At 42.6% G+C, this 21233-nt stretch overlaps 1 protein-coding gene across 2 annotated transcripts in view; it reads right to left on the bottom strand.

Annotated features, from left to right (window-relative positions):
• PPFIBP1 (PPFIA binding protein 1) overlaps positions 1 to 21233 on the bottom strand; it is a 147747-nt gene that overhangs the window by 109935 nt on the left and 16579 nt on the right. The window lies entirely within an intron of this gene.

Here is a 21233-nt window from a genome sequence, read left to right on the forward strand (position 1 = left end):
TGTATCCTGGGCTTATAAAATAGTATTTAGATCATAGGAACAGGGAAAGGAAACACATGTTCCAGACCAACCTCGGCCTCCCATTCCCAACTCTCTCTAATAGTATGGAGAGGTTAGGGTGGGCTCCAGAGCAAGCAGTTTGAATAGAATCCCAGCTCCACCACTCTCCTGCTGTGTGGCCTTTAATAAGCTTACTTAACTTCTCTGTGCTTCAGGGTCTTTATCCACAAAAGAATTAAGATACTTCACACCTGCTGTGTGAGAATTCAGCAAGATAATTCAGGAAAAGAGCCTGGCACACAGAAGCTCTCAAAAAAAAAGTTGGTATTATTTTCTTTTTGAAATCATTTTTATCTGTAATTAAAAGTCATAGTCTCCTCAAAACTAAAGCTCAACTTCAGGTGCTACCACTTTTATTCTCCCACCAAGTGACTACTCCAAACTGAGTTTTACCCTAAAGGGTTTTGTCTTACTTCAGTTCTTGTCCCTGGTCCTTCTGAACAAAAGCCGCGCCTGCAGGTACAATCAGCTGTCCTTGAGCAGTCGCAGAACTAATCTTCTTGGCTATTTAGGAAGCACTCAAGCGAGAGACAGAGATTTCTTTTGCCTTTGACTAAGAGCATGAGAAACTTGATGAATTCTAATATGCTGGCTTTAAGGGGATAAAAAAATTCAATGATCTTTTGTTTAAATTATTAATAAACCAAAACTTCTTATTTAAAATATGTATTCAGTACCTACCACTGGGCTATGTGCTGTAGAAGGTGAAAAATTAATAACAAGGCAGTCTCTGGAAGAAAAGTCCATTAGAAGAGAAGAGAGGTATATTAATGATCTGTGACAAAATGTAACATTATAATAATAAGTGTCACATGAGAGGGACAAATGAAATACTAGGAAAAAGTCAGGCGGGAAGAATGACTTGCAGTTAAAGGTAGACATGGGGACTGTTTAAGGAGATAACAGACAAGATGAGAGACTGAACAAAGTGTGAAGGTATGGAAGAAGCCAGAAGCCAGGAGAGAGAGAAGTTCAGACAGAGGAACAGATGCATTCGGCTGAAGTGTGAGGGTGTTCAGGCGACAGCAGTGGGGCTGGCTGGACTGCAGGGTAGTAGGGACAATGAGAGCGGAGGCTGGCAAAATGCAGTGGGGCTAGATTTTAAAAGCCGTTGATGAGTAGTGGTAAGGAGGTCAGTCTAGATTTGCTAAGAATTGAGAGGTTTTAAGGTTTTCTGGGCCAGTGAATGGCATGGTCAGAGCTGTGTTTTATATAAATTAATATGGATGCATGCAAGTAGAGGGAGACACAGAGACCACCTGTATTCTGCTTCAGAAGTCAAGGACCTCTGAGTCAAGTCATGGAAGAAGGAAGACACAAACACCAGCTGTATGCTGGATGGAGAAAAAATGACTTGGTGTGACTGCAATGATGAGAGGTAAAAGAGAACTCAAAGACAGCGCCCAAGTTCTGAACCTAAATGTCTGGAAAAAACAGTGGTGCCATGGACAAAATAATAAGTTGGTTCAAAGACCGAGGCCTGCGGAAGAGGTAACATAATGAATCCCATTTGAATATGCTGACTTTGATGGGCCAGCGAACACACGCAGGGGGCACAGAACCAGAGCCAACAGGGAAAGCAGGGAATGAGGGCCAGTGGGGATTCTCTTGGAGAAATCGTGTATTTAGTATGTAGTAAGGTGAGTGAAAACGGGTCGAAAAGTGCACAGAGAAGATTCAAGTTAGTACAAATCACAGGATCCAAGAATGACTGTTTCACAGGGCCACAGGGACGAAAGACGGGCGGTCGAGCTTAAAGGAATGGGTGCAGCGATATCACCATGTAATAAATTCAGTACAAAAGACAAAAGAAAAGGGGCTGTGGGCAAGATCAGTGAAGAGAGTGACTAGTTTTTTAGAAAAGGGGGCCTTCTGAACATTTTTATGCAGGAAAAAGGTGGTGGGGAGGAAATGTGAGACAGGAGAGAGGACGAAACCATGTAAACAAAGAAATGGTGGAAAACGAAAATACAGAAAACATTAAGGTGAGAAAAGAAAGTGAAGCTTGAAAATTAAGATGACTAGCTGTCAAATCGGTTTTGTTGGTCCACATAGAGTTTCAAAAAATGTGACTTAAACTTGTAGAGTTTTCACCTAGAAAACCAGGTATTTGATTTTTGTAGAGAACAAAGAAGACGGGCAATGCTGGGCCCAAGCTTCCCTGGGGCGACAACTGCTGCTGCCCCCAAGCTGGACATGGCTGGCACCTGGAGCTACCACAGCCCCCGCCTGCTGCCACATTCAGGTTAGTGGCTCCCAGGCCCCTGGTGGCAGTTGAGTTTGTGACCCCTGACCCCGATTTTTTCAATAGGAGAAGGACATGATGTCCTCCTTAGAGACTGTAGACTGAGACCAGGAGACTGTGTAATAGTCACGGGAGGAAATGGGTGCAGAAGTCAGTGAACAGGAGCTGAGTAACCAAAGGATTGCTCTCGGTCAGTCCACTGTAGAGAGCAGTGATTCATCATTTTGCCTGGCAGTGCCCAAAGGTCTGGAAGCAGAGGTCGTAAGTCAGGAAGATAGATATAGGCCCTGGGGTGCTGGTAGGGATCTCCAGATGGTAAGTGCTGAGGAGGGCAAGGGGCTGGTGGCCTGGGAAAGGAAGAGAGGCGTCATGGGGGCAAAGAGCAGTCAGGAGACAGGGACAGAGGCAGGAGAGACCCGGAAGGCAAGATAAAAAGGGTTTTCCTGGAAGCTTTCCAGTGGGAACCTGAAAGTATCCTCTGTAGGAAAATACTAGAGGGCAGACACACATCAAAGACCAAGGGAAGAACTGGGCGACTATGGAAGGAAAGTAAAAGTTAGTCCTGTAAAAATTTACGGTTAGTGTATCTTCTCCATCTCTTTGCTATTTAACTGCTAGAAACAAATTAAAATAGATCTGCTTTTACAGAAAAATGTGAAAACATAACCAGACTTCATAAATCATAATGACATAAGTTCAGCAAATTATATTTCTGTGAAATGAGCCATGCAAATGCTAAAGATGATTTTTTAAACTATACACTTGAGTTCCTTTCAAATATCCTTAAATATGATTTTGGATATAAAAAGTACACTCATTGTTTGCTCTTCGATTCACTATCTGTATGTATTATCTCAAGTTTGGAAGAAGAAAGGGGGTGAAAAGTTCAAAGTTTAGTAAATTAATGTCTCACACAGCAAATGCATGTAAAAAGGAAGGAACCCAGTGTTCATGACCGGCTTGCCCAATGACTGAACTTTTGAGGTCTGCATATTCCCTAAGTTCCTTTATTTTGTGTGTGTGTGTTTCTTATAAAGTGCCATATTAAACATAGAGAATAATTCTACACTGTTACCTGCAGACTGGTAGCATGGCAGCTCTCGGGAGAGGAAGCACCGATGGCAATTTAATTAAGCTAAAATTAAGGGTTTATTTTCAATGCTTGAACTGTTTGTTTCTGCAATGAGAATACATTTAAAAAATTTAATTCAGCTTTCATAAAATGAAGCTAAAGCAGTCTTTCCAATAATCAAAGAAATGCAAATCAAGATGAGACCCTTTATTCATGTACTAAAAAGACTGCTAAGACAAAATATTTGTGAAGGTAAGGGAAAGGAGGAAGCCTAACACAATGCTGTTGCCATTGTTTTTCTCTGAACAGATAATGCATGTTTAAAAGCAAAATTTAGAAGATGCAACAGGACCTGCTCTAAAAATTAAGTCTCTTTCCCTCTCCTATGCCCCCGATACCTAGTTCCTCTCCTTGGAATCAACTACCACTAAGAGGTTCCTTGGGTGTTCTTCAGAGAATCTACTAAATCTTGGGAGGGAGTGTAAATCAACACATTTTACTGAATGACAATTTAGCAGCTTCTATCAACATTTTAAATACACATATCTTGTTACCTAGCAACTCCACTTGTAAGACTATACAAAAAATGACCTATGTGCCTAGATGCTCATTGCAACGATTTAGAGATAATGAACAACTGGAAACCATCTAAGTGTAAACAAATAGTGCATATCCACCCAAAGAAACACTATACAGTCATTATAAAACATGAGAGCTATACATATGCAGATATGGAAAGATGTTTCATGACACATTAGGGCAAGGAATAAAAACTGCTAAACAAAGCAACAGTATGATGACGTTTTAGTGAACCAACAAAAATTTCTGGGTATGCATATGTGTGAATGACCATGATAAATGTCTGGTAGGACATTCAAACAATTTTTAATTTGTGTTAATGACAGAGGATTAGAAATAGAAAAGGAAAAGGGATTAAGAAAAGGAGTTAGATTTCCATTTTTTAAAACTGTTATTATTTGAATGTTACATCAAGTACATACTGGTTTGGTAAGAAGAGTTTTAAGAATTAAGCTAAAAAAATAAAGGTAACAGAAATTAGTATTACATGGATGAAAATAGCCATCTGTAAAAATGTTTTGCATGAATATTATTAAAAAGACAAATATGTGGTAGGTGCAGACTTAATATTCAAGAGCTTCCCTAAAGGTCCAGGCATGAAGTAAAGCATGATAATAATGAGGAATGAATAGAAGTCATGTGTTCCAGGAGTCCCAAGCAGGTAAGGGAGGCCAAAAACAGCCCGGTCATCCACAAAATACAAGTTTGCCTTCTAAGAGACCCCAACTCAATAACTCTCACGAAGTGATTGAGAATATTGGGGGTGGAAAAGACAGGTGATGGACATGGAAAGAAAGAGCTCTAACAAAGGTATTCCTGAATCTAGGAGTTCCAGTTTATCTCCAGAAATATTTCTAAGGTCCACTTTCTAAATTTCAGCCAAAAGCCGAACTTCCTTCCTGGACATCAACTGTAGGAGATACACTAATCCAAGAACATTTCATACATTTGTCATCAGTAAATGCTGAGACAGAAGAGGAGTCAGGCTATCAGAATGCACTAGCGCCCCTCTATGTCCAGTGCCGATGGAGGGAAAGCATGCATTCGCTGACGCCATGGAAGGTTCCCAGTCTTCCCAGCAGAGCATTAGCTAGAAAGGAGAATGCAACGTTCATTCAGAAACAGCTGAAGATCCATAAATGTCTTTCACAGCCGCAGGGGCCACACATCCTTCCAGTACTGCTCTTCTCAAACTCACTGTATTAGTTTTCTATTGCTCCCCCAACAAATGACCAACAAATTAAGCAGCCTAAAACACCGCCCGTTTATTATCTGTTAGGTCCTGTGGGTCTGGGTCAACACCGCGTGGCTCTGCTCCACAGCTCACAGCAGACGCAGTGGGCGGGCCCTGGCCCTTCTGGAGTCCCTGGGGATGAGCTCCTTCAGATGGCTGGCCGAGTTCATTCCACGTGGCTGGAGGACTTGAGGTCCCCACTTCCTTCCTGGCTGTGGGCCAGGGGTTCTTCTCAGCTTCTAGACACTGTTTGGCGTGTTGCTTCCCTCAAGGTCAACGAAGGCGGGTGAGTGCCTCTCCCGTTCCGGTCTCTGTGATTTCCCCTTTGGCCTCATCTCTCCTTTGGTTTCATTTCTCTGACTGATCTTCGGCCTTTAAAGGCTTATTACTTACTGACACTGGGCCTCCCTGGATAACCGGGGTACCTTTCCTATCTTAACTGTACAGTTAACTGATTACTGACCTAGGGTCAGCTGATTACTGACCTAAATTCTATCAGCAAAGCTTTTGCACAGCAGTACCTAAATTAGTGTTTGATTGGACCACTAGAGGCAGGAATCCTGGGGAGGGGAGACCTCTTTAAAAATATGCCTACCATATTCATTTATATTATGGGCGAAAAAAATACTGACCCCAGGATTCCCATCTCCCTAAACCTTTTGGCACTTGATGACGCACTGGCAGTGCTTTTACATAAGTTATTTCGTTAACCCTGCAAATAACTCTGCTAAGTGTTACCAGAACCATTTTATCAATAAAAGTATGATCAGAAGTTAGGGAACATGCCTGAGAACGTGAGAACTGGAAGTGGGAAAATTAGAATTAAACCCGGTTTTAGCAGTCTAAAAAGTCCACTTCCTTTGATATTTCTGAAAACATGGCATAATTATGCCTCAAAATTATGCTTAGTTAGTAGTTATAGGAATAAGGAACATTGATGTTTAATGTGGAGGGAAAGAAAGGCCATCAGGATTTAGCAAATAATTGGTTCTGTAAATTGAAGGCAAAAGGAAAACTGAAATTAAAGCCAAATGCCATTTGAAAGACAAACTGCAGTAGTCCGACAAAACCTCAGTAATTTCTACCTCGAGAGTGGGTAAGACAACCTACATTACCAAAAGTCTTAATTTCAAAAATTACAAAAGAGCCATCTAATGGAATACTAGTCCTAATGTTGAGCAGGCTACAAAGTACATGTCCAAGAAGGTGCATATGTACATTTTCACACACACTTTCACCTATTTCTTTCATTCAACAAGCACTGACGGAGCGTCTCCTATGTGCCAGACACTTGTCTAGTTGCTTGGCATAAAGCAATAAACAAAACAAAGCCCCTGCCTAGAAAGAGCAAATAAATAAACAAGCAAGTGAAAATAGAAGGGAGAGTACGACAATACCATGGAGAGAACAAAGCAGAGTAAGGGAACAGGGAGCTCAGAAAAGGAGGCTGTTATTTTATCTAAGCTGGTCAGGGAAGGTTGTACAGACACAGCGCCATCAGAACAGCATCCTAACCTGTGCAGTGCTGGGGGTAAGCATTCCAAGCAGTGGGACCAGCAAGTACAAATGCCCTGGGGCAGGAATGTGCTTGCAGAGTTAGGGGAACAGAAAGGAGGCCACTGTGGCTGCGCAAAGTGAATGCGGTGGGGGCAGCAGCACAGCGGTCAGAAAAAGAAAGAAGTCGGAGGCAGTAGACAATGCAAGACTTTTGTGTCACCATAAAGACTTCGGATGGGATTTCCTTCTGAGGGAGAGGAGAAGCCACAGAGGGCTCTGCAGACAAGAGAAGAGGCACAATTTAACCCTAAAGAATCACGTTCAAAACACAAAATCTAGCAATAATTACCTTTTGGTGATGAGATGATTAATTAGGAACTTTTGTTTTGCAGTTTTACTTATTTAAAAGAAAAGCTTTGGGACATGGGATATCAAGTTAGTTTTCAAGTGCACAGAAGACACGCTCACAGTGGATCTGGTGGGACAGAATGGCTAGGTTCACAGGCCCTGGAGAAATAGGGCTAGATTTGCTCACTGACTTTGTACCCGTTGCAGTTGCCTATTCCCTGCCAAACCTCAGTATATGTAGCTTGAAAGTGAGGTAATAATACCCACGTCCCTGGCTGTTTAGATGTAAGTAAAGCACTCACACAGTACTGACCTCCTAAAAGAGCCCCGAAGTGCTATCTGAGTGTTACCTCTGAGCACAGATCCAGCCAGGCCTGCCTCAAGAGCAACTAAAATGCCCTAAATCGGTAGCAGGCCTGGATGCAGACCATGTGTTACCCTGGGCCTTTTCCTTCACATCCCTCTGCAGGCTGTTCTCACAGATAATGCCGGTCCAAACAAAATTACCAGAACCCAAATTGACAGAATCCATGAGTTTCTGCAGCAAAGGACGCCCAAGCCAAGCCACCGAAACAAATAGACTTACTTTGCATTTAATTCAAACCTGAGGTTTTGTGAATTCATCCCTCCTCAGGAAAATTTATGATCTTTTATTTCTCTCAAGTTTTTCAGTCAAGCTCTAAGCCAGCCAATACCAGGAATTTAGAATGCAGGATTATCGACTGCTGTTTGAGAATAAAGGAAAAAAACTTGGATTTTCAAAGATACAAAGAACAATAATATGTTTTACCCAAGGACAAACTTCTGGGGGAAAATTTTTAAAACATTCCAAATGTGTAAAATTTTCCGTGTGTAATAGATACCTGTCAATACCAATTCTCTCAACAGATGAAGAATATTGCACAGACTATTTTATCGTTAAGGAGAACCTTGGCCACTTGCATTCGGCATTCTAATTTAAATGACAAGTACAGTGTTTTGTTTTCTGAGGAGGAGGAATAAACAATTCTACATCTCCTAGTCTGTGTGTCCTCTCTACAGAATGTCAACTTGGCCCAATTACATTTTTTTTTCATGTAGGAAAATAGCAGGGTGTGTTCCACATTGGTGCTGTGTATGTGCATAGACACTTCACCATTTAATTTTCATGTCTGGAAGGAAAGGAACTTATAATTATGCCATGAGGTATAACTATAATTGGGTTTTCAAATACCATAGGTATCCCCCCTATGATCCAATTGCAGAATAACAGAGAATTCTGGAACTGTCTATTGGGCTGGCTTCCACCTCTGCCATTTCAAGCAATCACATTCCTCAAACCACAGAAAGCATGAGAAAAATCTTAATTTAAAAGTTTTTTTTTGAATAAAGGAACCAAGCTAATACAAACTGTTATGAGTTATTTAGCACTGACAATTTCATACACACTTATTGATGCTTAAAAATCATTCTTATGGTTGAGTTATATCCAGCAAAATAGGTTAATACCAAGTTTAGGTTAAATAAGTTTAACTTTAATACCTCTGGTGGTGCTAATAAGACTGCAATGACACAACTTCCTAACTGAGGCCATAAAACGCACTTTACACATGCTCCTTTATGCTAGTATTTTGTAGAAGATGAAACATATACAATGTGCAGGTCTTACTCCACTCTAAGCAGCATGTTTGTGTTTCTGGGGAGAGGAGGAGGTGTGGGGGGTGACGGTATATCCTGAAGCTCTTTTCCCCAGTCACCCTCAAAAAAGGAGTAAGACAGCTCTTGACTGATACAGGATACTGCGTGTGATATACAACAGACAGTATCCTATATAATTTCTGCACTGTTCCTAGTCTGGGAAAGAGGGAGATAACATGAAAACAGGCACTCTCAATTCTTGGTTCTATGACCTATTGGAAGTAGCCCTGCACATTTAAATAACAGTCACAGGGTCTAAAAACTAACCTTGGGAAGACCCGGAAGGTCTTTACGGTAAAGACAAAGATGAGAAACAGAATGTGCAAACACGCCAATAAAGCATTTGTAATATTATAAAATGTCTACTGTATTTTATTCCAAAATATTTCAAGAGCCAACTTCCACTCAAACACACTAGCTACATTACTAAAATCCTATGAATGTATAAAATGTACACAGATACCCAAAGTCATGGAACACCGTAAAGCCATGGAAACAATGAACTTCAAATAAAAAGGGTCCCTCAAACAAGGGCGTGATTCTCAGCTCCTAAGATTATCAGAAAACAAACAAAACTACCGAATCTGTTTAGAAATCCCGCTAAGGGAGAGAACTTCCCTCAGCAGTTGTAAATATAAGAAGCCAGTTTGCACACCAGTACTTCAAGGTTTGTCCCCAATATAAAACTTTTCTCATACAGAACCTATAGAGTGGCATTTAGTTATTTAGTTATACTGTAGTATGTCTACACTGTTGGAAACTTTTTATGAACTGACCCAATAGTAAAAATAACATGACTATAGAAGCTAATATTTAAAGGCAGAAGAACTCTTGTAAGTAGCAAATGTACCTATATAAACATCTATATCAAGTGTTGCTCTACAGATGTTTTGGATATTTGGTAAATACCTTCACAGTTTAAGTATTTTAAGATGATTCCCTTTCCTTGTACACAAATAACTATTGTTAGTTACTATGATGTTACTCCTAAAAGCTGTAGTTTGACACATTAAAGCTCAGCAGGAAGAGAAAAAATTTTTCGTCATCAATATAAAAATGACTCCATCTATAAGAGATTTCTAAAGCCCTCTTCTTTTTTCCTAAAATACATATGAAGCCAGTCACGGAGGATTATCAAATGAAAGGACTCAGTGCAATTTCTGATTTTGAAATTAAACAAAATCCAAGCCACTTGCACAAGTCAGTAAGCCTGTCTCAAAGTTCTGCTGTTTTTGTTGTATTTGTGGTGGGGGTGGGGGGCAGTAGGAGGGAGTAAGGAGACACCTAAAGAGAGTCTTTGAGATTTTAAGACTCTTAATCCATCTTTCTCCCCTTCCTTCCAAAGAAATATTCCTAAGCAAATGTAAAATAATGCTCTTCGTAGAAATGCATGCCTATGTGGATTAATTTATTAGCCTCCAACAAGCCAACAATTCCGAGAAGTAACCTGTTTGAAATCTGAAGCAGAGAGGTTAGATGAATTATTAGCAATTCTGTGAGTCATTCTTCCCACCTTCTCTCTCCTGGTCACTGCTGGGGGTTAGGGTTTATTTGCCTAAAAGTAGCCTATAAAAAGAAAACTCTTCTAAAACAGGACCAATCCAGACTGCCAACAGCAGAGCATAACAGAAGCTTCCCGTTCCTTCAGTAAATGATGACAGTTCTACTGTGGACAACATTCAATTTGTTGGGAGAAAGCAACAGTAGGCATGAGACTCCACTTTGAGTTCCTGACTCCTATAAACCTAACTTCATATCAAATCTTTTACAAAATCTGTATAACCAGTAATGCAAGCTAAGCCCACAACAGCTAGTCTTTTACCAATTTCCTAGGTATTACCACGATAGCTTCTATTTGGTGATACCCCCAAACCAGTTTTTTCACTCTGTGATAACAAACATTATCATTGGCAAAGAATAGAAACATTGTCAAAGATAAGAATCTCATGCAATATTTATTTTTACCAATATTTATGTGTTTCATTAAAATACAGGAATGAATGTTAATGTTTGTTGTTACTCCTAGACGGCCATGCAAATGGCCCTATTAGCCATCTAATGTCCCAAACCAAACACAAAACCTGCACTATTCTGTGTGTGATTTCTCCATAAATTTTTAATTTACTAATTTCAATAGGTAATTTCTAATTACCTTTCTAGTAGTTGAAAAACTTTAATTCTGTCTTTGCAGTGCTGTATCATAGCCAAGTGATTGTTGAATCTTAGGAAAAGGGGAAAGAGTTGGGTTAAAATATCTTTTGCCTTCAATCCTGATTTATGATTTCCTTCAAAGAAAACCACAACTTCCGCCAAGGAGAGGAAAACAAGGCTCAGCTTTCACATCCGGGGGGACAGAATGGCAGCCACCTTCTCTGCCTTTAATAATCCCTATTATTTAGCCCACTCAAGTAAAACACAAAACCAAATAAAGAAATAAGGAATCTGTAGTCCTAGCAGGATCTGCAAACAATAAGGAACAAGAAAAGCCACATTTAGAGAAACTTCCAGAGTTTTTTCAAATCTCATTAAAAACAAGCAGTTACAGTTGAGCCTTGAGTAACATGGGTTTGAATCTGGTGGGTCCACCTACACAGAGATTTTTTTTCAGTGAATATATTGGAAAAATTTTTGGACATTTGCAACAACTTGAAAGAACATTTTCTTTTCTCTAGCTTATTTTATAGTGAGAATATAGTTGTAATGTATATAACATACAAAATATGTTTTAATTGTTTATGTTATCAGCAAGGCTTCAGGTCAACAGTAAGCTATTAGTAGTTAAGTTTTCAGGGTGTCAAAATTTATATGCAGATTTTTGACTGTGTAGGGGGCCAGCACCCCCGACTGCTATACCGTACTTGTGTCACAGGAAAGACATGCCTCTCTTTTGTCATTCTATCTCTCTGAATAAAATATTTTTTGAAATGACCACGAGGAGCCAGCTAGTCTGCAAAATCATAGAACCTTATTGCTGAAGGACCTGAGCCAACATCTATATCCAAGCTGCCGCTCAAAGCCTGAATATTTTCTAATGTATCTCAATGAAGTCTGCCACCGCCTCTAAATGGTTAGACTCAGTCACAGGAAGGGCTGGCCTTCCCTGAGTCACAGCCCCTGCCCCACCCAGCCTCATGGCCAGCTGGGGACTGTCCTCAGGGATCAAACAGCATAAGGCTAGTCCCTCCTCTGCTTGGCAAGCAGGCGGAAGTGTTATAATAGCAGTCCTGTTTCCCTGAACTTCCTAGGACATCAAGCCCCAGTTCCTCAAACCATTCCCAATGGGACACAACTTCCAGACCTCTGGTCACACTAACTCCACACCCAAGACTGGAAACCTTCCAATTTGGCAACATTCCTCTTAAAATGGAGCATAGTGAGTCCAACACAAGAATCTCCCACAAGGAGCAGAAAGAGACCATTATCTCCAGAAACTGGACACTAACTTACAGTAAATCCACTAAACATGGCTACCATTAACATTCCTAACTTTCCCTTAGCAGAGCACATTTGGGCTCAACTACAACTCCCAGCAAGCCTTTGTCCAACCAAGTCATCTCCATTTAGTTGGGTTTTTTTAAATGTAAATTCACAATATGACATATAGCCCATAATTACAATATTATCAGCTTCCCTTTGTTATGTCATTCCATAAGGATTATTTTCTTATTATTATTATTTTGGCTGTCATTAGTAGTCTCCCCCAGCTTTGTTTCAATCACAACTCCAGTCATTGATAAAAATGTTGGATAAGAACCCCGCAGTGAGTGCTTCTAAATTCCAAATCATTTCTTCCTAAAGCACATCTTTTTTTGCCAAAGAAAACACAAACTTTCATAAAGCATTTTAAATAGAAATAAGAGCTTCACTAGGCTGAGAAATCTGGTGAATGGCAATATGTAAAAGGATAACTGGTTTAAAAGCCAGTGATAGCCATCTTCCCTGGTTACCTTGATAACACTGAATATGCGTTATCTCTAGAACTAAACGGGAGTCTTCACAGTACTGCCCGTCATGTCTGCAAGGTGTCAGTTTGAAGACACCATAATACACATCTAAGCCCTCAATGTTAACCAGATAAGTATTATTAAGCAGCCCTTCATACCAAATTGAATTTTGTTGAAGCACCTGGTATCCCAAAGTCACCTTTTGTGCCCCACTCAATTCTGTGCCACAGCAGATTTATGTAAGAGTTGCTTATGAACTGCCTCTTTGATCATTTTCTTAAACATCATATAAGTCAGAAAGCATTCTACTACTCCATGTGGAAGACCAGGAGGAGGGGAGAAAAGTGGGAACCATCTGATCACTGGCCACAGCCAGCCCCCTTCTCCCTGTTCTAATAGGGGGTGTCCCGGAAAATGTTCTCACAGGTACGGAGAATTACCAAGGGAATCAAATGAGGGCTGGCCATCCGCGTGACGTGAGCAACCCTCTGCTGCTGCGCCCAAGTCCCTGAGCTTACGGCCCAAAGCGATCACGAGCTTTCTCCTTCTCCTTATCGTTACAGGTAAGCTCTGTAGACAGGAACAGTTTTCCATTCAATGCGCAGGTTAGCAACTCACAGGAAGTCAGTGACCCCTAGAGAGTCAGCCGCAGCACATGACGGCTACTCACTGAGAACTCACCAGCAGCCAGGGACTTTCCCAACACTTGTCCATGCAGCATTTTAAACGCATCCACAGAGAAAGCTTTATCAGGCACTCGTGGCTTCTGCGGGGCAATCATTAAGTCAGCTCATACATGGTAGTCGGGTCATCCATCAGGGCTAAGGCCCCGGGACAGCTGAGAGAGCAGTGGGGCAACCTGCACGTAAGCCGGAAAGGGCTGCAGAAGTACGCACACGGCCGGCCCGAATCAGTATTCGCTCAGCGCTCTGCAGAGCACAGGTCACAGTCCTGCAGGACCGAATGATGACAGAGGCCCGCGGGGGGAGAACAGGCTTGTCAGCCACCAATTTGAAAAGTTTCGCTCTCCTCACATCCCTTCAAGTCCAGGGGCATTTTCAGTCACGCCCTGCCCCACCCAGAGCGGTGGCCGGGGTCTTGCCGTCACACACGCTGCTGCCAGTCTTGACCCAGAGGAAGAGCCTCTTTCTCCTGTGACACATGGACTCGGAATCATGAGTCCCACCCTTCGTACAACGGACTGAATGTGCATTTTTCCTCTCCCATCCTCAGCCCTGTCAGTCCCTGAGTCCCCATCTTGTTCCATTCCACCACTGGGCCTCTCTCAAAACAAGCCAGCTGTTCTCTGCCCCTGGCATAGCTCCCACAAACCTGCACACAATGTCAGTGTTCCTGGCCACAGCGAGACACTGTCGGGGACTATGGCAGGGAAAGGGCATCTTGACCCCAAAACCTACCGCAGATCAATTCTTTTCGTGAACAATAAGCCTTTCTATCCAAAAGATGGGGAAGGAAAATGTCCACAATACTGTCCCTATGAAAAGCTGTCTGCAGGTGATCACAATTTACAATACAGCGTCCACTTCAATTCCCTGACATTGGGAGTCAGAGTCCAGCAAATTCAGCATTGGGTGTTAGGCAGGCACCCTGACGGATCAGCCAGAACAAAAGTCAGGTTAGAACTGGTTATAAATGTTTGAGTCAAAAGAATTTTAGAGCCTGAGAAGTTTAGGAATTTCTAATCAGTCCTTGGTGTTAAAGATAAGGAAGCTGTGGGCCCAGGTTCCTGAGAACACAAGATACCTGGAATGCAGTGATTACAATTCTGTTCCGCAGGCTGTTTCTGTGTCTCCTAATATCTCTGTTTACTATGGGTAAGAGTCTGCCAAAATTTATTTTTAAATGCCAGAAAATTTATCCAATAAAAATATTCTGCTTTATTTCTGGATAGCAGCTTGACGCACAATCTTCACATCCTTTAGCAACACCTCAACTCAAGATAAAAATCACGAATCTCATAAAAGGAGTTAAAGAAAAATAAAATCCAAGTAGTTGAATTGCAACAGACACTTGGGTCAGCCAACATGTATGTGAGCAATGACAGCGCTCTCCCGGAGCCGGGGAAGCTGGGACGCAACATAAGGGCTACACAAAGTACACTCGGCTCATCTGCAAGTGACTTCAGTTATACAGTGTCATCAGAGAGGGCTTTTTCCCCTATTTTCTGGATTTCCAGGACCTTCCAGGCAGCCATCCTCCTCCATCTCAAACACATGTCCAATTTATAATGCTTCTCTTAAACTGTGTGAATTGCTCTTTGGAAGTGGAAAGGATATACATTATAAATAAAGCCAGTTCCTTCTAGCTAATGCCAGGTTTAGAAAGATAGTACTGGCAGAGGTCTATAATCTAGGGTGACCACAATTATTTGTAGCATCATCGTGGAGAGATGGACATTCCATCTTCATTTAGGTGGCATCGCTTTGGGAGTTCCTCCTGACCCCTAGGTTCAAGGCTCCTAGAAGACAATGAGCATTCTTTTGCTGGATCACATACTTCTGGACCATTAACCAGATCTGTCATGATTAGAAATAAACAAAACTCTTATGTACCACATTATAGAACTTTTAGTACGAGCTGTGTGACCCTGGGAAGTTTTCTGTGTGTCAGTTTTCTCTTTTGAAAACGGGAATAAGCCTACGCATCTCAGTTTCCTTGTTTGTGAAAAAAGAATGTAACAGTATGCTCCACAGAGCAATGTAAAGAGTAAAATGTCCTTATGAATTAGGGCATGGAGAGCGCTGCCATGTCATAAGGAGAAAGTCTACAGCCACTGTTACTGTTTCAGCGGCACTTTCCTGCCCTAACACATCTGCCACTCTGTTATCTGTGCTCGATCTACCTTCGCCACCTAGAGAGCAGAGCAAGCCCTGTGTGTGATGGGGAAAAAAAAAACACAAGCTCTGAAATCAGACAGGAATAGGGTGGCATCTGGGCTCTGCTATTTACTGCATTTCCTAATTAAACAGGTTTTTTTTCACATTTTAATATCACTGAAACTGGAATGTGTCTTACATTCAGTGACAGCGGGTATTGTCTTTGATCTTCAGCAAGTTGCTCAATCTCTGGAAAACTGGTAATACTTCTCTTCTAGTTGTAGTAAGGCACAAATAGCATAATTATGCAAACCCTTAACACACAGCAGGCTGCCCTGATGTATCAATTCGCTTTGCACCATTATAGGTCCACTGTCTTCTGTACAGGAGATGCTCAGGAAGCAAATAAATATTTACATATTATCCATGAAAATTTAAAAATGGTGCCCAGACCCATTCCAAGCTAATGTGTGTGGACATCACTGCTGAGCAGCCTATGGAAAAGATTGGGGGCTTTAAGTACAGGAACTCTCAGAGGGGCAATGTATGGACACCTAGAGCACTTTGCATGGACCTACAGCTGCTTTAACAAGCCCCCCAGAACCTTGGATTGCTCTCCAGACCCCAAATGGGGAGACTGAGCTCAGGTTCAAAGTCTGTACACTGGGGCCAGACAGTACAGGAGGGTCATCTTCACAAATCCAGCATATTACCATTCCTGGCACAACAACACTTACCTAGTTTTGAGCACTTATTCATTATGCTCCGTTAAACCCGTCACAATAACCCTAACAATATAACCAACTCCATCAACATTCCTGTTTTTGGAGACTGGCCATTTAAGTTACACCTTACTAAGTGGCCTGGTTCCAAAGGCTGTGTCCTCTCTCTGGGAGGTTATGCAACATCAGCTGGAGCAGGAAGGGGGACTCTCCCACGCTTGGAGGCCTTGCCTTCAGAACAGCCAAACAGCAACACACCCGCCAGCCCCCACCCACCCCAGGAGGGTCAGACCCTCCTGCTCCAGGTGAGTAGAGGCACCAGGGGGCAGCCAGGTGGAGCAATCCAGTGCAGAGTGGGTTTCCACACCCAGATGTGTGGCCTCAGTCCTTGGACTCCTGCCAGCCCTAACAGGCAATGTCTTTTATTTGATCTTTTTCCATTGCTGTTGTTCTTGATTTATTCCCAAAGTTCCAGGCAATACCCTACAGAGCACTTCTGGTCCTTCCTTTTCTTCTCTTTTTTTTAAATTAATTCATTTTTTATTGAAGTATAGTTGACGTACAGTATTATACTAGTTTCAGGTGTACAAAACATAGTGATTCAACATACACATCCATTATGAAGTGATCGCCACGATGAATCTAGCTACTGTCACCACACAAAGCTGTTACAGGAGAATGAGCTACCTTCCCTATGCTGTACATTGCATTTCCATGTCTCATTTATTTTATAGCTCTAAGTTTGTACCTTTTAATCCTTCCTTTTCTTGGTTCTTCCTTTTCAGGCTTCCTCCATCTCTTCTTTTGTCTTTTTAAAGAGTTCTTGTCCTTCAAAAGTTTCTTTCCTAATAACAGTTATTTCTCTTCATACAGAGTGCACTTCCTACCCAAGAAACTCTTTGTATTCAGCCTTTGCAGATGTGAGTCACCGTGAAAAGTCACAGTTGCAGACTCCTCATCTGAACTTCCCAGAATACCGATATTAAATGCACACGTACAGGCATGCAGGGAAGAAGGAGAAGCCAGAGGAAGGCCTGCACGACATTATAACGTTCCTGGTCCCCAATGAGGATGTGCGCTCCTCGCACTGTCAGGTCACCTGAGACTCAAGGGGTCACAGTGAGCAAGATCCTCGGAGCGGAGACTCCCGCAGACACCGGGCACGTGTCCAAGGCTCACCTTCAGCCTTTCCTCCGCAGCACGGGCATTACGCTGCATGAATTTCCTCACCTGAGGAAGCCTGGACAGCTTTTTGTTTTATGCCACCTCCCATTTCTAGGCAGTACATTAACCAGCTGGCAGATCATCTCCTTCACATGCAATCACCAACTGGCCACACCCCTCTCAGAGGTTCAGAGATGTATGTTTTTTAATACAGAACCTGTCCCCATGGCAGCTGAAGTGTTCAGTTTCTGAATAAGGAACAGTGACCTATTTATTTCTCTACTACACCCATAATGGAAACAGGTTAGTAACATCTTCCATGAGCTGGCATTTCGGAGCTCCTGGGGCGCAGTGCAGAGTGTGGCAAAGAATACATGGGCTACAAAGGAGTTGAGGGGACTCTCCAGGAAGGGAAGTCCACTGGTGGGAACATACACACTCCGACACCTTTGCTCTGGGCCAGGCCCAAGTCGTCAGACTTGCCTACCTCCCCACAGCACACTCCAGCTATTGAGATGATAGGTCCGCAGACCCTACTGCCTTCTACACTTACTACAAGATAGAAAATGAAGGCGAACTGTTCTCACTTTTGCAGAAATGACTTAATCTGCAGTTGGGAAAGATATTATGTATAACTCTGGCCTTGTTTACTCATCCCACTTAAACCACAAATCATGCCAGTTTCAGACATTTGCTGAGTACACTGGCTTTTGGAAATGCCAGAAAACTGATTCATTTTTTGAAAGCCTATTATCTTATTCTTTGGCAATAAAACTCCTAAATGTCTGTCCTCCACAATGACTAAAATACTGTATCAGATGACTGGAATTTAGACAGAGGCTACACTTTCCCCTATGTGCCCTCCATCCCTGGGGTCCCCTGGAAAGGCCTGGGTTTGAAGGCTTCTGTGCCTTACTTGCTTCCCAGCCTGCTGTGGTGGTGACCCATCAATTGTATAAATTCAACGAATTAAATATCCCAGAAAACAACTGCAATTTTGTACACAGACGACTGACATTCTAAACATGCAGGAATGCATGCTTGGGAAAAATTACTCAGTTCTGGGCCAGCCATTTCACACATAGAGAAGCTGGCCCCCACTATGCCATAAATCAGGTGTAAATATTATCCATCTATCTCATAAACTTCTGAGAGGTTAGAGATCTGTTTGATTTATCATTACCAAAGGGGTATGACCCCTTCATTCAGTTTTGGTAGCAGTTCCAAACTTTCAAACTGCCGATAAAAGGATTCACCGTATGCTGGGATTTGGGTGCTACCTGTTAGTTTCAGTTTCTTTTTAAGGGTTAGATTCTTTGGGACAGGATGGTAGACACTGGTGTGCTCCACCCAGACCCCATTTTTGAGGCCAGGGCACCCATCCTTGGCTGCTGATGGCTCTCAGGAAGGTCCCCAGCCAGCTGCAGGGCACTACTTCACCTAAAGTGATGCCCCTAGGAGGTGCGGCGAGCTGCCAAACACTGGCGGATTCAGGCATACAAAGGTCCCGCCCCTTGCCTCAAACGGGGACAATTTCAGAGGGCCATGCCAGCTCCAGAGCTCCCCATGAGGGCAGCTGGGGCCTCGGCTGCAATTCCATTGTCTCAGCTTCTCCTCCTCCCAACCCTGCAGCCTTCCTTCTTCGCCCCTAGAATCCTTCAGCACCCCACTCTTGGTCTCTGTGCACTTCCAGAGAACCCATTCAAAGACAGGCAGTTTTCTAAGTGCAGAAAGTTATTTTTTTTAAGTGTACTGAGGAACTCACAGGCCCTAGAGGGACACGTTCTGTCAGAGGTCCTGTGAAGGCCGAAAACGGTCTCTGAAAAAATACTCATGATTTAGCTTAAAATGTATAAATGTTTGATAATCAGCTCAGCTCACTTTCTGAACACCAACCCAATGCAGTCAACAGGGACAGGAGTATTACAGGCTCACGAGGAAGGGGAGTGAGACATCACCAGCTGGGCACTTGCACACCACAATATCACGGGGGGCTGAAAACCCACACCAGAGCCCAGGATGGCAGATCTGGGGGTTTCAGAGTGTGCCCCTCCCGAACTAAGACAGATTTGCTCTATAACCTCAAATCCTAGGAAATCGTCATCCTAAAGCTATATGAAAAGAATGCTTCTACATACAGGCATGAGCATGAGTCCTGAACACCTTATTCCCAACATCCCAAACTTTGAATAACAAGAAACAATTCCTGGAGCTGATTATTGAAGACTGTAGTACTTTCTACATCCCCAAGGAGCAGACGGCAGACAGGCCGGAGCAGAACCAAGATCACCACTTCGCCCAGGAGGCAGCACCAGCTTCCCGAAAACCTGCAAGGACTAACTACCAGGAGTCATGCTGGCTCTAGTCCAGTTTAGGCCCCAGGGAAGGGGTGAGGGAGGTCACAGGGGTAGAAGGCAGAGCAAACACAGGTTCTTGTACAGTGTCTCTAACTTATTACCAGAGGTTTGGGTTCAGAATGTTAAAAATGTAGCTGATGTACTCCTATGAAAAATTCAAAGGTTCACAACTGCTTCACATTTTATAGCTTTATACACACTGTCTCGTATGGCCCCCACAGCCTCTCTGAGAAAGCTGGGCTGGTATTATTATCGCAATTTTATGACTGTTGAGGTGACTTGACCAGGATCACACAGCTCATCAATGCTGGAATCAGATTCCAGATATTCTTCGTTCAGGGTTCTTTCCTAGAAAATGTTCTCTATTTGTGGTTTTCCTATATATCCCTGGGCTTGTGTACAAAGCCCCAAAATCTTGACTCCCTCCTTCTACCTTTCTGGTTCCCACCTTCATCCTACAGATCTGTTTCACAGGAGCAAGAACTTTCAATAGCAGGTGGTCCTGACTGGGGCCAGAGCCACCAGCAAAAATGTCTCTCCTTCTCTTTCCCTCTCTTTCTGGATCAATGCAACCCAGACCCCTGTTGATACAGACCACAACTTCTGCAGCACAGCTAACAAGTGGCTAAGGGGATCAAGCTATATGACTACGACTGTTCAATGTCTCTGACTAACCTGGTTCATGTCAATGACATACACAAGAGAGGGAAAGAGAAGAAAAGGCTTTTAAACAGCTCACTGTTCCTAGACAGAGTCATCCTTCCTAGGAAAGCTTTCCACCCTGCTCAATAGGTTTTGTTACTGTTATTTGAGGCCATTGGTGGATTTTACTTTTGCCAAGTTGGCATTCCGTTTCTGCAGTGCAAAAATGCTCAGGCTGAAGAGATCAGATGGGGATTTGCATGTCTTCTGGAACAGAAGCAAGCATCTCTCTGCCTCAGGTGGATGCATTCCAGCTTGGAGGAGTGTTAATGGGAGCTAATTACTCTATTTACTCCATAATGCCTGGTAGAACTCGCTGGGTTCTCAGGCTTTGTTTCAAAGAGCTGGTGCCAAAATGATTTGGCTGAAGTGATCCGCACAGGGCTGCCCAACTGGATTGTTATCTCATGATCACAAAGCACAGTCTTTAGTACTTTACATCCTGTATATCTACAGTCAAATTAGCACCAATTTTATTCTTCCAGACTTAAGCTACTTTCTCCACCATTATCACCACCAATACCTCTTGCCAGCAAATGTCCTCTTTGGTTGCAAAGTAAGAAATCAAACAATAGGCCTAGAATTTTAGGAAAACAATTGCCTACTGACCATTAAAATTGGGTGTGGCGTTTTGCAACGTCCGACACTTGGTTTGCAATGGTCGTGAGATTAGGCCAAGAGTTCACTCACTTTGATTCTTAAATTCTAGACATAAGAGGGATCTTAGAAATCATGAGAGTTTCACTTAATCACTGATACTTGACTGTATCCATGTTTTATGTAAAGTATATACAT

This window comes from Manis javanica, chromosome 15 (assembly GCF_040802235.1).
Source record: "Manis javanica isolate MJ-LG chromosome 15, MJ_LKY, whole genome shotgun sequence".
In the NCBI taxonomy this organism is placed as follows: domain Eukaryota; kingdom Metazoa; phylum Chordata; class Mammalia; order Pholidota; family Manidae; genus Manis; species Manis javanica.